The following is a 9,680-nucleotide window of genomic DNA, read 5'->3' on the forward strand; positions in this document are numbered from 1 at the left end:
ACTGCCCTTAGCCTGCTTGCCCTCACTCTCAGTGGGGAGACCATTCCTTCACTAGCATCAAAGCCTACTTCTCTGGGATTCCAGAGTATAATGAAGACCAGCTAGGACATCCAGCATTGTAGACTACACAACTACTGAAGTCTTAGATGTTCTGTTAGTAGACAGCCATTGTTGAACTAGCTGGACCACATCCTGTAAGCCACCCTAATAAGACTCCAGTCTACAAGTTCTGTTCCATTAGAGAACCCTGACTAATACAGACCTCCTGGGTGACTCCATTCCTAGGAAGCATTTTTCAATTTGTGTGAGTTCTCTTAGCTCCCACCGTCCCTTTGTTCTTGTTTGTCATTCTGTTGTCTGTCTTAAGCTTCTGCTTGCTTAACCTTCTAGATTTCCACACCCCATGATACACACTCTCTTCCTTTGCTAATGCAGCTCAAGGCTTTTAGGCTTACAGCCCTGTGACACTATGATGGATCAGTGCCAACCGGAGCCCTCAGATATTTCTTCTCGGCTGGAGTACAGTATCAGAAAAAAAAATGTGATCACCCATCACTCATCTCATTGGAGAGAAATGTAGACAAGAAAGCTAAGAGTAAACTCTAAAATGGCCACCAACAATCAGGATCAGACCTGACTGGAGCCAGATATGGTGACTTGTGATTCATTCTCTAAAAATTTGGAATCTAATTCCTAGTGCCCACAGATGCCTCCCCCAAATAAGCAGACTCAGGAAATAACATGTAATGTTATACAATGTACCATATAAGAAAGCAGTGGATACTAACTTTTATCTATTCAAATACCATATCACAGGATTGACAACTGAGATGAGACCGACTGACCAATTCTCTCTCTCTCTCTCTCTTTCTCTCTCTCTCTCTCCTCTCTCTAGTACATATTTCCTTATAGTTTCTATATTTGCTTATAATATATATTTTTTCCTTATGTTTCTATAAGTTCCATCTGGTAAAGGCCTTCACCACTGAACCTTGCCTTATTGTTTCCAGCACAATAGCAGACACCACGTGTATCTAAGGACAGATGTTCTCTTTTGCTACCCACAGATACCTCGAATGCACTCTCTCCTCTGAAAGGCAAAGGCTAACAAGCTGCCTGGGAGACTGGAGTTTCTATATTCCCTTCCACAGTAAACTTGCCCACTGTGTATGAGGTTTTTTTTGTTTTGTTTTGTTTTCTTTTCTTTCTTCTCTATATATCCATCCAAATTTTTCATTATCTTTCCACTTCTGAAGTGTGTGTTATGAAAGCAACTAGCCAAAATGTTCTTTTCTAAAAGAATAGCTCTCATGAAGGCCTTTGAGGCCCAGAACCAAATTATAGGGGATATCACCCCAGATGGGGAACAGAATCTCTCTCAGCATGTGTTCCCTTGTACAAAGGTGTGGCCAGAGAGAAGGTCACAATTCCCACTGTGATGGGTGAAGCATTGGGCACACTGCATCCTGTTAGCAGAGCTCTTCATACCAAGATGTCTAGAAGCCTTGGGTGGTAGATCCAACATCAGCTGCTACTCAAGTCATGCCTGTCTGTAGCTCTGTCTCTCTGCACCCTCATAGGTGATTCTGCATGAGGACCCCAAAAGGACATGGGCATCTCTCTATGGGCATCAGAGACAGCCTGACTAAAGCAGGTACTGTCCCTTACTCAGCACTCACTTGTCATAGAACCTCCCTGCTACTTCTGGAACTTAGAAAAAGGTCTTTGCTCTCTATTACGTGTGTCTGAACTTTGCTCAGAGTCCTTGCTAACCTGCTGTCTCTTTGTCCACCTATAGCATCAAGCACTCTCCCAAAAATCTCTCTTGCCCAACAGTACAATCTGCCACAGTGTCTTGACACCTACAGCTGACATAACTAGGAACATTTTTAGACAGCTGATAGAGGATGGGACTAAAAAGAAGATTCTGAAAAGGGCTTGATACTTTTAAAATAAATACTTCTAATTACAGATAAACTGCTTTCAAAAAGGGTTGTAGACACACAAACTAGTCGACCTTGTTACCTAAGTAGTTAGGAGCAAATGCAACATTTCTCCATGTAAATGCTATCATGTTCCTTAAAGGAAAGCTTTGATCATGTATACAATTGTTGGACATTAGATAACAACTTCAAGAGAATAATACAAATGGGGCAGTATTTAAAATCCAATTCTGCAGAAAGGGACCCTGGCATAGAGGTTGGGCAAAAGATGGCTGCTGGCATGCTGACTTGGCCCATATAATGGTTTTAAAATCCTCTGGTCAGAAGAAAGTCCTGTTCTTCCTCCTATAGGTCAGAACTTGCACCCTTCCAAGCTTGCCATTTCATTAGCCTAGAAGACAAAACAACATCCGATTGACAGTTTGGAGCTTCAGGCTAGCCCCCTTTGCCTGATTCTGGGTTCAGTCATATAACACAGTCCTGAGGCAAGCAGGTTCAGCCACCAACTGAATAAAGTCTAGTGCATCCTGCAACCCACTGAAAATACATAGAGCAATCTATTTCTTATACTGTGAGCCCTAGACTGGCAAAATAAATCCACTTGGAAAATGGATAAAGCTAATCAACACAATAATGAGAACAAAATGGAATCATAAAATGTTTACAATGGAGCTGGAGAGATGTCTCAGTGGTAAAGAACACTAGCTGGTCTTCCAGAGGTCCAATTCCCAGCAACCACACGATGGTTCACAACAATCTCTTCTGGCCTGCAGGAATACATGTGGACAGAACACTATATACATAATATTTAAATAAAGTCATTTTTTAAAAAACTTGATATTTCACAACATTAAAAAAAAGAAAAAAGAAAAACGTTTACAACTAGTACAATATAAGACATAAAACATGTCTGTCTTGTTCTACAGGGAAAATGTCGAATCATGGGGTAAATTTTATCTCATTTTTAAAATATTTTTCATTTACTCCTTAACATTTCCTTCATGTATACAATGTATCTCAGTCCTATTAACCCACAGCTGCTCCACCCGCTTGTCCTGAGATTCCGAACCCGTGTCCTTCCTCCCCAGGTGTGCACCCACAGCTAAGGGAAGGTCATGACCTCCATGGCCATGTCAGGGCCAGGTGACAGTGTCTCACAGCACCCTCCCATCCTCTGGCTCCTACATTCTTCCTCTCTCTCTCTTGCACAAAGTCCCCATGCTTGGGAAGGTTGACACAGAAGTTTCAATTAGCACAGAGCACTCCGTGGTCATCTGCTCACTTGTGAGTCACTGTTTAACTTAATTGACTTCACTGCAGAAAAGGCTTTCTGTCCAGTGCCTAATGCAGAAGTAGTCTGTATAAAATCACTAATACCTGGGAGGCAGTTTTACCAAATGTTCACTTAACAAAACAACACCCTTGCCTATGGAATCCTAAGATACAGGATTTTGACCAAGTTAGAGCAACAGGCACTAGGAACAAGTTTCAGTTCTAACCAGAAAGCAGTTTAGCCCAAAAAAAACTTAGTGCCACTATTTCACCAATAGGCACATTTTGCCAACAAATTTGGCATTTTAGCATGTATGGTTGACAGCTTCGTCATACCCTGATAACTTTCCTTCCCCAATGCCCTAAAAAACACCTCCCAGTATACTGGCAATTTTAAATGAATAAAATATCTGTGATTCACCCTTCAGATGATATGTAAAATTTGACTCAAATATGTCAGAGACTAAAATATTTAACTTGAAGATGAAAAACTAATGAAATGGACTTCTATACTTTAGAAATAACTTGTTTAGTATTTCATGTGTATGGTTTTTTTCCTCGTATGTCTCTGTACCACATGTACACTTGGTGCCCTTGGAGGCCAGAAGAGGGCATCAGACCCATTGGACCTGCAGTTACAAGTGACTGGGAACGGCCATGTGGGTGATGAGAATCAAACCCTGTTCCTCTGAGAGAGCAGCCAGTGCTCTAAACCACTGAGCCATCTCTCCACCCCTAAATATTTGTACTCTTTAAGAACTGTGAGTTCAGCAAACAATTCTCATATTAAATACAAAATATCATTTGCTTAGTCCTTTTAGGATGCTGGCCCAGAACAGCAAATCTACACTGTAGGTAGCTCAAGAAGAGTAGATGTTTATTTCTATTGAGGTCTATGAAATGCAAGATGAGGGTCCCAGGAGATTTAGTCTCTGGTGAGGGCATTTCCTGATCCATAAACAACCCTCTTCTCCATGTCCTCACATGGCAGGAGAGAACATGGAGTTCCTGTGTCTGTGTCTTTGATGAGGAAGTGAATCTCATTTATGAGGGCTCCACACTTATGAGCTAGTCACTTCCATAGACCATCAGGAATTCTATTTCATATGGAATTTGGAACATAGGACTTTGGAGTAGGTCACACATCCACTCCATAGGACTCAGGAAAGAAACTGATGGTGCATTATAAATTATGAGATAAAATAAACTCTTCCATTAACCCTTAGTCCCTGAGACACTCTGTCAGAGTGTTTAAAAAAGTACTTGAAGAAGCTAGAATCTGTATCTGCTGCTAATGGGAAAACATTATTAAATATCTGAGAAGGTATAAGAAAAAAATCTAAGAGCTTAGTCAGAATATGTGAAGGGTTTTCTCTGGTCAGCAAACCTGACTTAACCAGTCAGGACAGAAACTTGACTAAGGGGGTTCTGGTAGTAAGGAAACAAGTGAAAGGCACTGGGTGTCACTTCCATAGTAAAGTGCACGTGCAACCACTGCCCGTGCGTGCGCTAGAATGGCTGAAGAGACAGTGCCTGTGCTGGCACTCACGTGGGGCGGCTCTCACACAGCAGTGAGAATGCAACCTGGTTAACTCTGCAGGGGTCTGGCAGTTTCCTGTGAAGCTAATCTAATCTCACATTTATCACTGGATACAGATCAATACTTTCCCAAGAGAACTGGAAACACACCCCAGAAAGAATTGCAGATCATCATTAGCCATTGATGGAGAGTGTGTCAGTAAATCCACCCTAGTTTGAAAACCACAGTTAATCCTCATGGCCTATGGGTCTGCCCTACCTCAGATGCTCTGAACTACATCTGCTTACAGCAGGGAAATCATGGTCTAAGGACCATTTGATCTACAGTAGCCATGTAGTACATGTGAGGGAGGATTCACTGCCCCTGCCAGCATCCAGAAAGCCTCACAGTACTTACTGCTGGCCAAGAAAAAGAACAAAATTTGAATATGGCTTAGTGATGGTTTATCTTCTGTGTCAACTTGACTTCATTTTAGAATTGCATGGGAAACACACTTCTAAGTGTGTGGTGTGTATAGGAGGATGTTTCCAAAGAGGTTTGACTGAGGAAACACAATCAGAATGTGGGCACTAATATTGTATGGTCTGTGGTCTTAGAAGAGGGTGTATCTTAGGTACATTGTAGAGGGTGTGTCTGAAAAACAAAAAAAAATTGTTGTTTAAATCATACTGTGATTATTTTGTTTTTGTTTTTGTTTTGTTTTGTTTTGTTTTTAGAGACAGGGTTTCTCTGTGGCTTTGGAGCCTACCCAGGAACTTGCTCTATAGACCAGAATGGCCTCAAACTCACAGAGATCCTCCTGCTTCTGCCTGCCAAGTGCTGGGATTAAAGGTGTGTGCCACCAATACCCAGCTATACTGTGACTGTTTTATTACATTTATTTATGGTGTGTGTGTTTGGGCACACATGCATTTGCAAGCCATATAAGGTGTGTGAAAGTCACAGGGCAACTTCTAGAAGAGGGGGCTCTTTCCTCCTACTACATAGGTCCCAGAGTTTGAACTCACATTATCATACTTAGCATCACTTTTGACTACTGAACCACTTCTGATTATCTGATTTTAAAAATTGACTAAGCAGGTAATGGCTCTGACTGCCTAGCATGACCACTTATATTCTGACCTCAGAATCAACATGGTAGAAGGAGAGAATTGACTCCTGTATGGTGACCTCTGAACTCCACCCAGGGGCCTCTCTATGTGTACACACACAGACACACACACACGCACACAGACACACACACACACACACACACACACACACACCAATGCTTAAGAGATTTTTATTGAGAATAAGCTAAACGAACATACCAAACTGGTGAAATAAATTATGTAAGGCATTCAATGAACTCCCTAGCAGACAGCAGACACAGATAAACAGAGTAGAAACAACATCAGAGACATGTGATGAGATAAGCAGGATGTGAGACTCAAGACATGATCAGCAGGAGAATGCTTGCTGACATGCCTCAGGGTCATGATTCAGTGAACAGAAATGCAAAGAAGAAATGTTAAAATTATAAATGTTTTCATTTCTATTTTATGTGTAGGGGTGTTTTGCCTGCATGTATGCCTGTGCAGCACATGCATGTCTAGTGCCCACAGAGACTAACAGAGGGTGTCAGATTTCCTGGAAGTGGAGTTACAGAATACTGTAAGCAGAATAAGCCCCTTCCCAAACTTTTTGGTCTGGGGGAATCACAACAAACCAGGAGCCACCGGCCCCACCTGGTCCCGAATCTGCAAAGGACACAATATGTGCTACCCCAGACTTTATATTCTGGGGATCAAAATCAGCCAAGAGTACAAATGGTGCCCCTGGCTCCATGCAATCCGGTACCATCACACCAAGTGCTGCCCACGATCTCTAGGGCGGGAATGGAAGAAGGACTACAGCCCCACGCACCATTCCTTGTGGCTGGGGCAGGCAGTACTCAGCCAAGTGCCATCTGTGACCCAACCAAGAGCCCTGGTGCTGGATGGGCAGTTGGGCACCACTGTGGTGAGAGAGTACAGGGTGGGGAGGGAGAAGGGATGGAGAAGTGGAATAGTTCAAGGGCTCGGGAGGGAGGCAGGAGAGTTGAAGGTGGTAAGGAACTGGCTGACATGAATGGCCAGTTGGCCACCCAAGTCCAGGGAGATATCTGGACCTGGGCCACACTTGGTCTGGGGACCTGGAGCAGCCGAGGGACTCTGTGCTGATGTCTTTAGCTCCTGTTGCCCCTGGGTACTTTGCAGGGGCCTATGGTCTGGGCTGCCATCTCAGGTCACATTGGTGACTATGGACTACACTATAGCAGAGGCCATGTGGGTCCAGGCAGCCTGCTCTGCCATCTGGACCATGGTGACATTCCGGCCCTAGCTGCTGCCTAGGACTGTGTCTAGGTCTATGGTCCTACCACAACCAGGGTCTATATTGATGTCCGTTGTCCATGTTGCCGCCAAAGGCCACACAGATGCCCAAGGTCTGTGATGCAACACATAACTACTGGGCCATGGTTTCATCCGGGGTCATGCTTCTGGGTCCTGTGGTTCTGCAGCAGCTGGAGTCTGTTGTGATGCTCATGGTTTGTGTTAGCATGGGGGTAACTGGAACCACGCTGTGCTGAGCCAGCCCTGCTCTTCACTGGCCCCTAGCTAGATATGCAGTAGGCATATGTGCACCTTACCTGGGCAGCACACTAGAGGTGACTTTATGGTCGCGGATGCAGGCAAGCCAGCTCTCAGGGTGTGAAATATTTGAGCTGACCCCACACCCCTAGTCTACCATTCGGTGGCATGGGTGAGGGAAAGATGGGCCCCCGCCTGCCCAGCCCCCCTCTGCACCATGCCTGGGCAAAGCAGTAGAGCTGGTCCTGGTAATATGAATGAGGGGGACCTGAATCTGAGGGCCCAGAGAACAGGCAAAAATGGCCCCACCCCTTACTGCATTGGGTAAGCTAGCCAAGGCAGTGCTTGAGAGCTCACCTGGGTAGTGAGATGAGAGAAAGCTATGGAACTGACTAGCCCACCGACCACCCAGGCCCAGATCCAGGGCCTTGAGTTGACCCACACCAACTTCCACTGAGTCTATGAACTGTTGGATCATGTGATGGGGACAAACCTACAGATGCAAAACCACAGGATCTCCATGACACGGGACAACAACAGGACATCTATAAGGCACTCCAGTGAGAGCCCATTATCCACAGTGTAATAGGAACCAGAGGCCTCAAGTCAGACCAATGACTCCTGGCAATGAATATTGGCAAGGAAAGATGAGTGGACTGAAGGATAAATTGTGTGACTCAACAGACCACGCTGCACCTACCACAAGTTTCTTCTCCTTCTCCTTATTTATTTTTCTTTTGCCTCTTTGTTTTGTTTGGGTTTTGGTTTTTATTTTAACTTGGGTTTTGATTTGGGGAAGAGGTTGCAAGGGCAGAGGGCACATGTGAGGAGACAAAGAGATAAGGGGGATTGGAAAGCATGATGTGAAATCCACAAAGAATCAACAAAAGTCATAATTTTGAAGACAAACAAACACAACTGAAAATGTCAACAAGTTGTGTCTGGTGGTGGAATGCACTTACTAGCAATGCTCTGGCTAGCAATGTCTGCATTTTTTTTTTTAGTTTGAAACATGTAGTCTGGGGGGTGGGGTGGGATGGGGGATGTAAAAACCCCAAGCAATATATTACTTTAAAACTGTAGACTTTCTTAAAATAGGAAACAGTTACATCTTTCCAAACTCAAGACTAGGACAGACTATTAAGAGGTTGTAGAGCATGAAAAGTAGAGGTAGGATGGAGGAAACTGGCCACTGTAGATGTGTAATTGTGGGCTGAATCATGTCCTTGTCACCACCTCCTATCACACCTAACTATGCTTGCTGCATGCACGAACCTCCTCCCTTACATTGTATACTCAGGTCACATCTATAAGAAATTATATAACATACCCCTAAGTAAAATGATGGAGTTATTGTTTGCTGGAATGCCTGGCAGAAAACACATCACTCAAAACTGAAGCTTCATCAAGGGTAGGTGCCATGTGTGTCATGTTCACTGTTGGAGAACCAGCTTCATTGTAGGGCTTATCCATCATCTCATTTGTTCAATGGGTGTGTGGGTGCTATAAAGCAGTCAACACTAGAACGATGGAGGGCAAGAAGGAAGGAAAATAGAATCTGAGAAAGGGAAGCATGGAGGGCCCAGATGAACTGTAGAAATCTTAACACCTATGCCAAGTACAGGAATATCAGGGCTTGGGCATCCTAGGAAAAGTTAACCCTGTGTTTCCAGGGTACAGAAGGTACAGGAGCACAGGTGCACAAAGTAGTTTTATGTCAACTTGAGACAAGCTAAAGTCAGAGCAGAAAGAGAGAGAGAGAGTCTCAATTGAAAAAACATCTTCTCTTCATAAGATCCAGCTGGAAGGCATTTTCCTAATTAGTAATTGATGGCACCATTGTAGGTGGTGCCACCCTTGTGCTGGTGGTCTTGGAATTTATAGGAAAGCAGGCTGAGCAAGCCAGGAGCAGAGAGCCAGGAAGCAGCCCCAACCCATGACCTCTGCATCAGCCCCTGCTCACAGGTTCCTGCCCACACTGCTTTTGATGATGAACTGTTGTATGGAATTGTGGGCACAAAAAGTCTTTCCTTTTCAAGTTTCTTTTGGTCATGGTGTTTCATCACAGCAATAGTAACCCTATCTAAGACAATAGGAAAAGGCAAAGGACTCACCTAAAGTAGAACAGGACAAGAAAAGGTCTAGCCTTGAAGCCTGCCACTGAAATACAACCTCTACAATCCTTTGTCAGATTTCATTCCACATTGGTATCAATAAAGCACACTCTTGTGCATTCCTGGACAGCAGAGTGGAGCTCTGTCACCTGATGAGGAAGAAGGTCAAGAGAAAAATCTTAAGTACTTGTAGAAAGAATCA

This window comes from Phodopus roborovskii, unplaced genomic scaffold, assembly GCF_943737965.1.
Source record: "Phodopus roborovskii unplaced genomic scaffold, PHOROB, whole genome shotgun sequence".
In the NCBI taxonomy this organism is placed as follows: domain Eukaryota; kingdom Metazoa; phylum Chordata; class Mammalia; order Rodentia; family Cricetidae; genus Phodopus; species Phodopus roborovskii.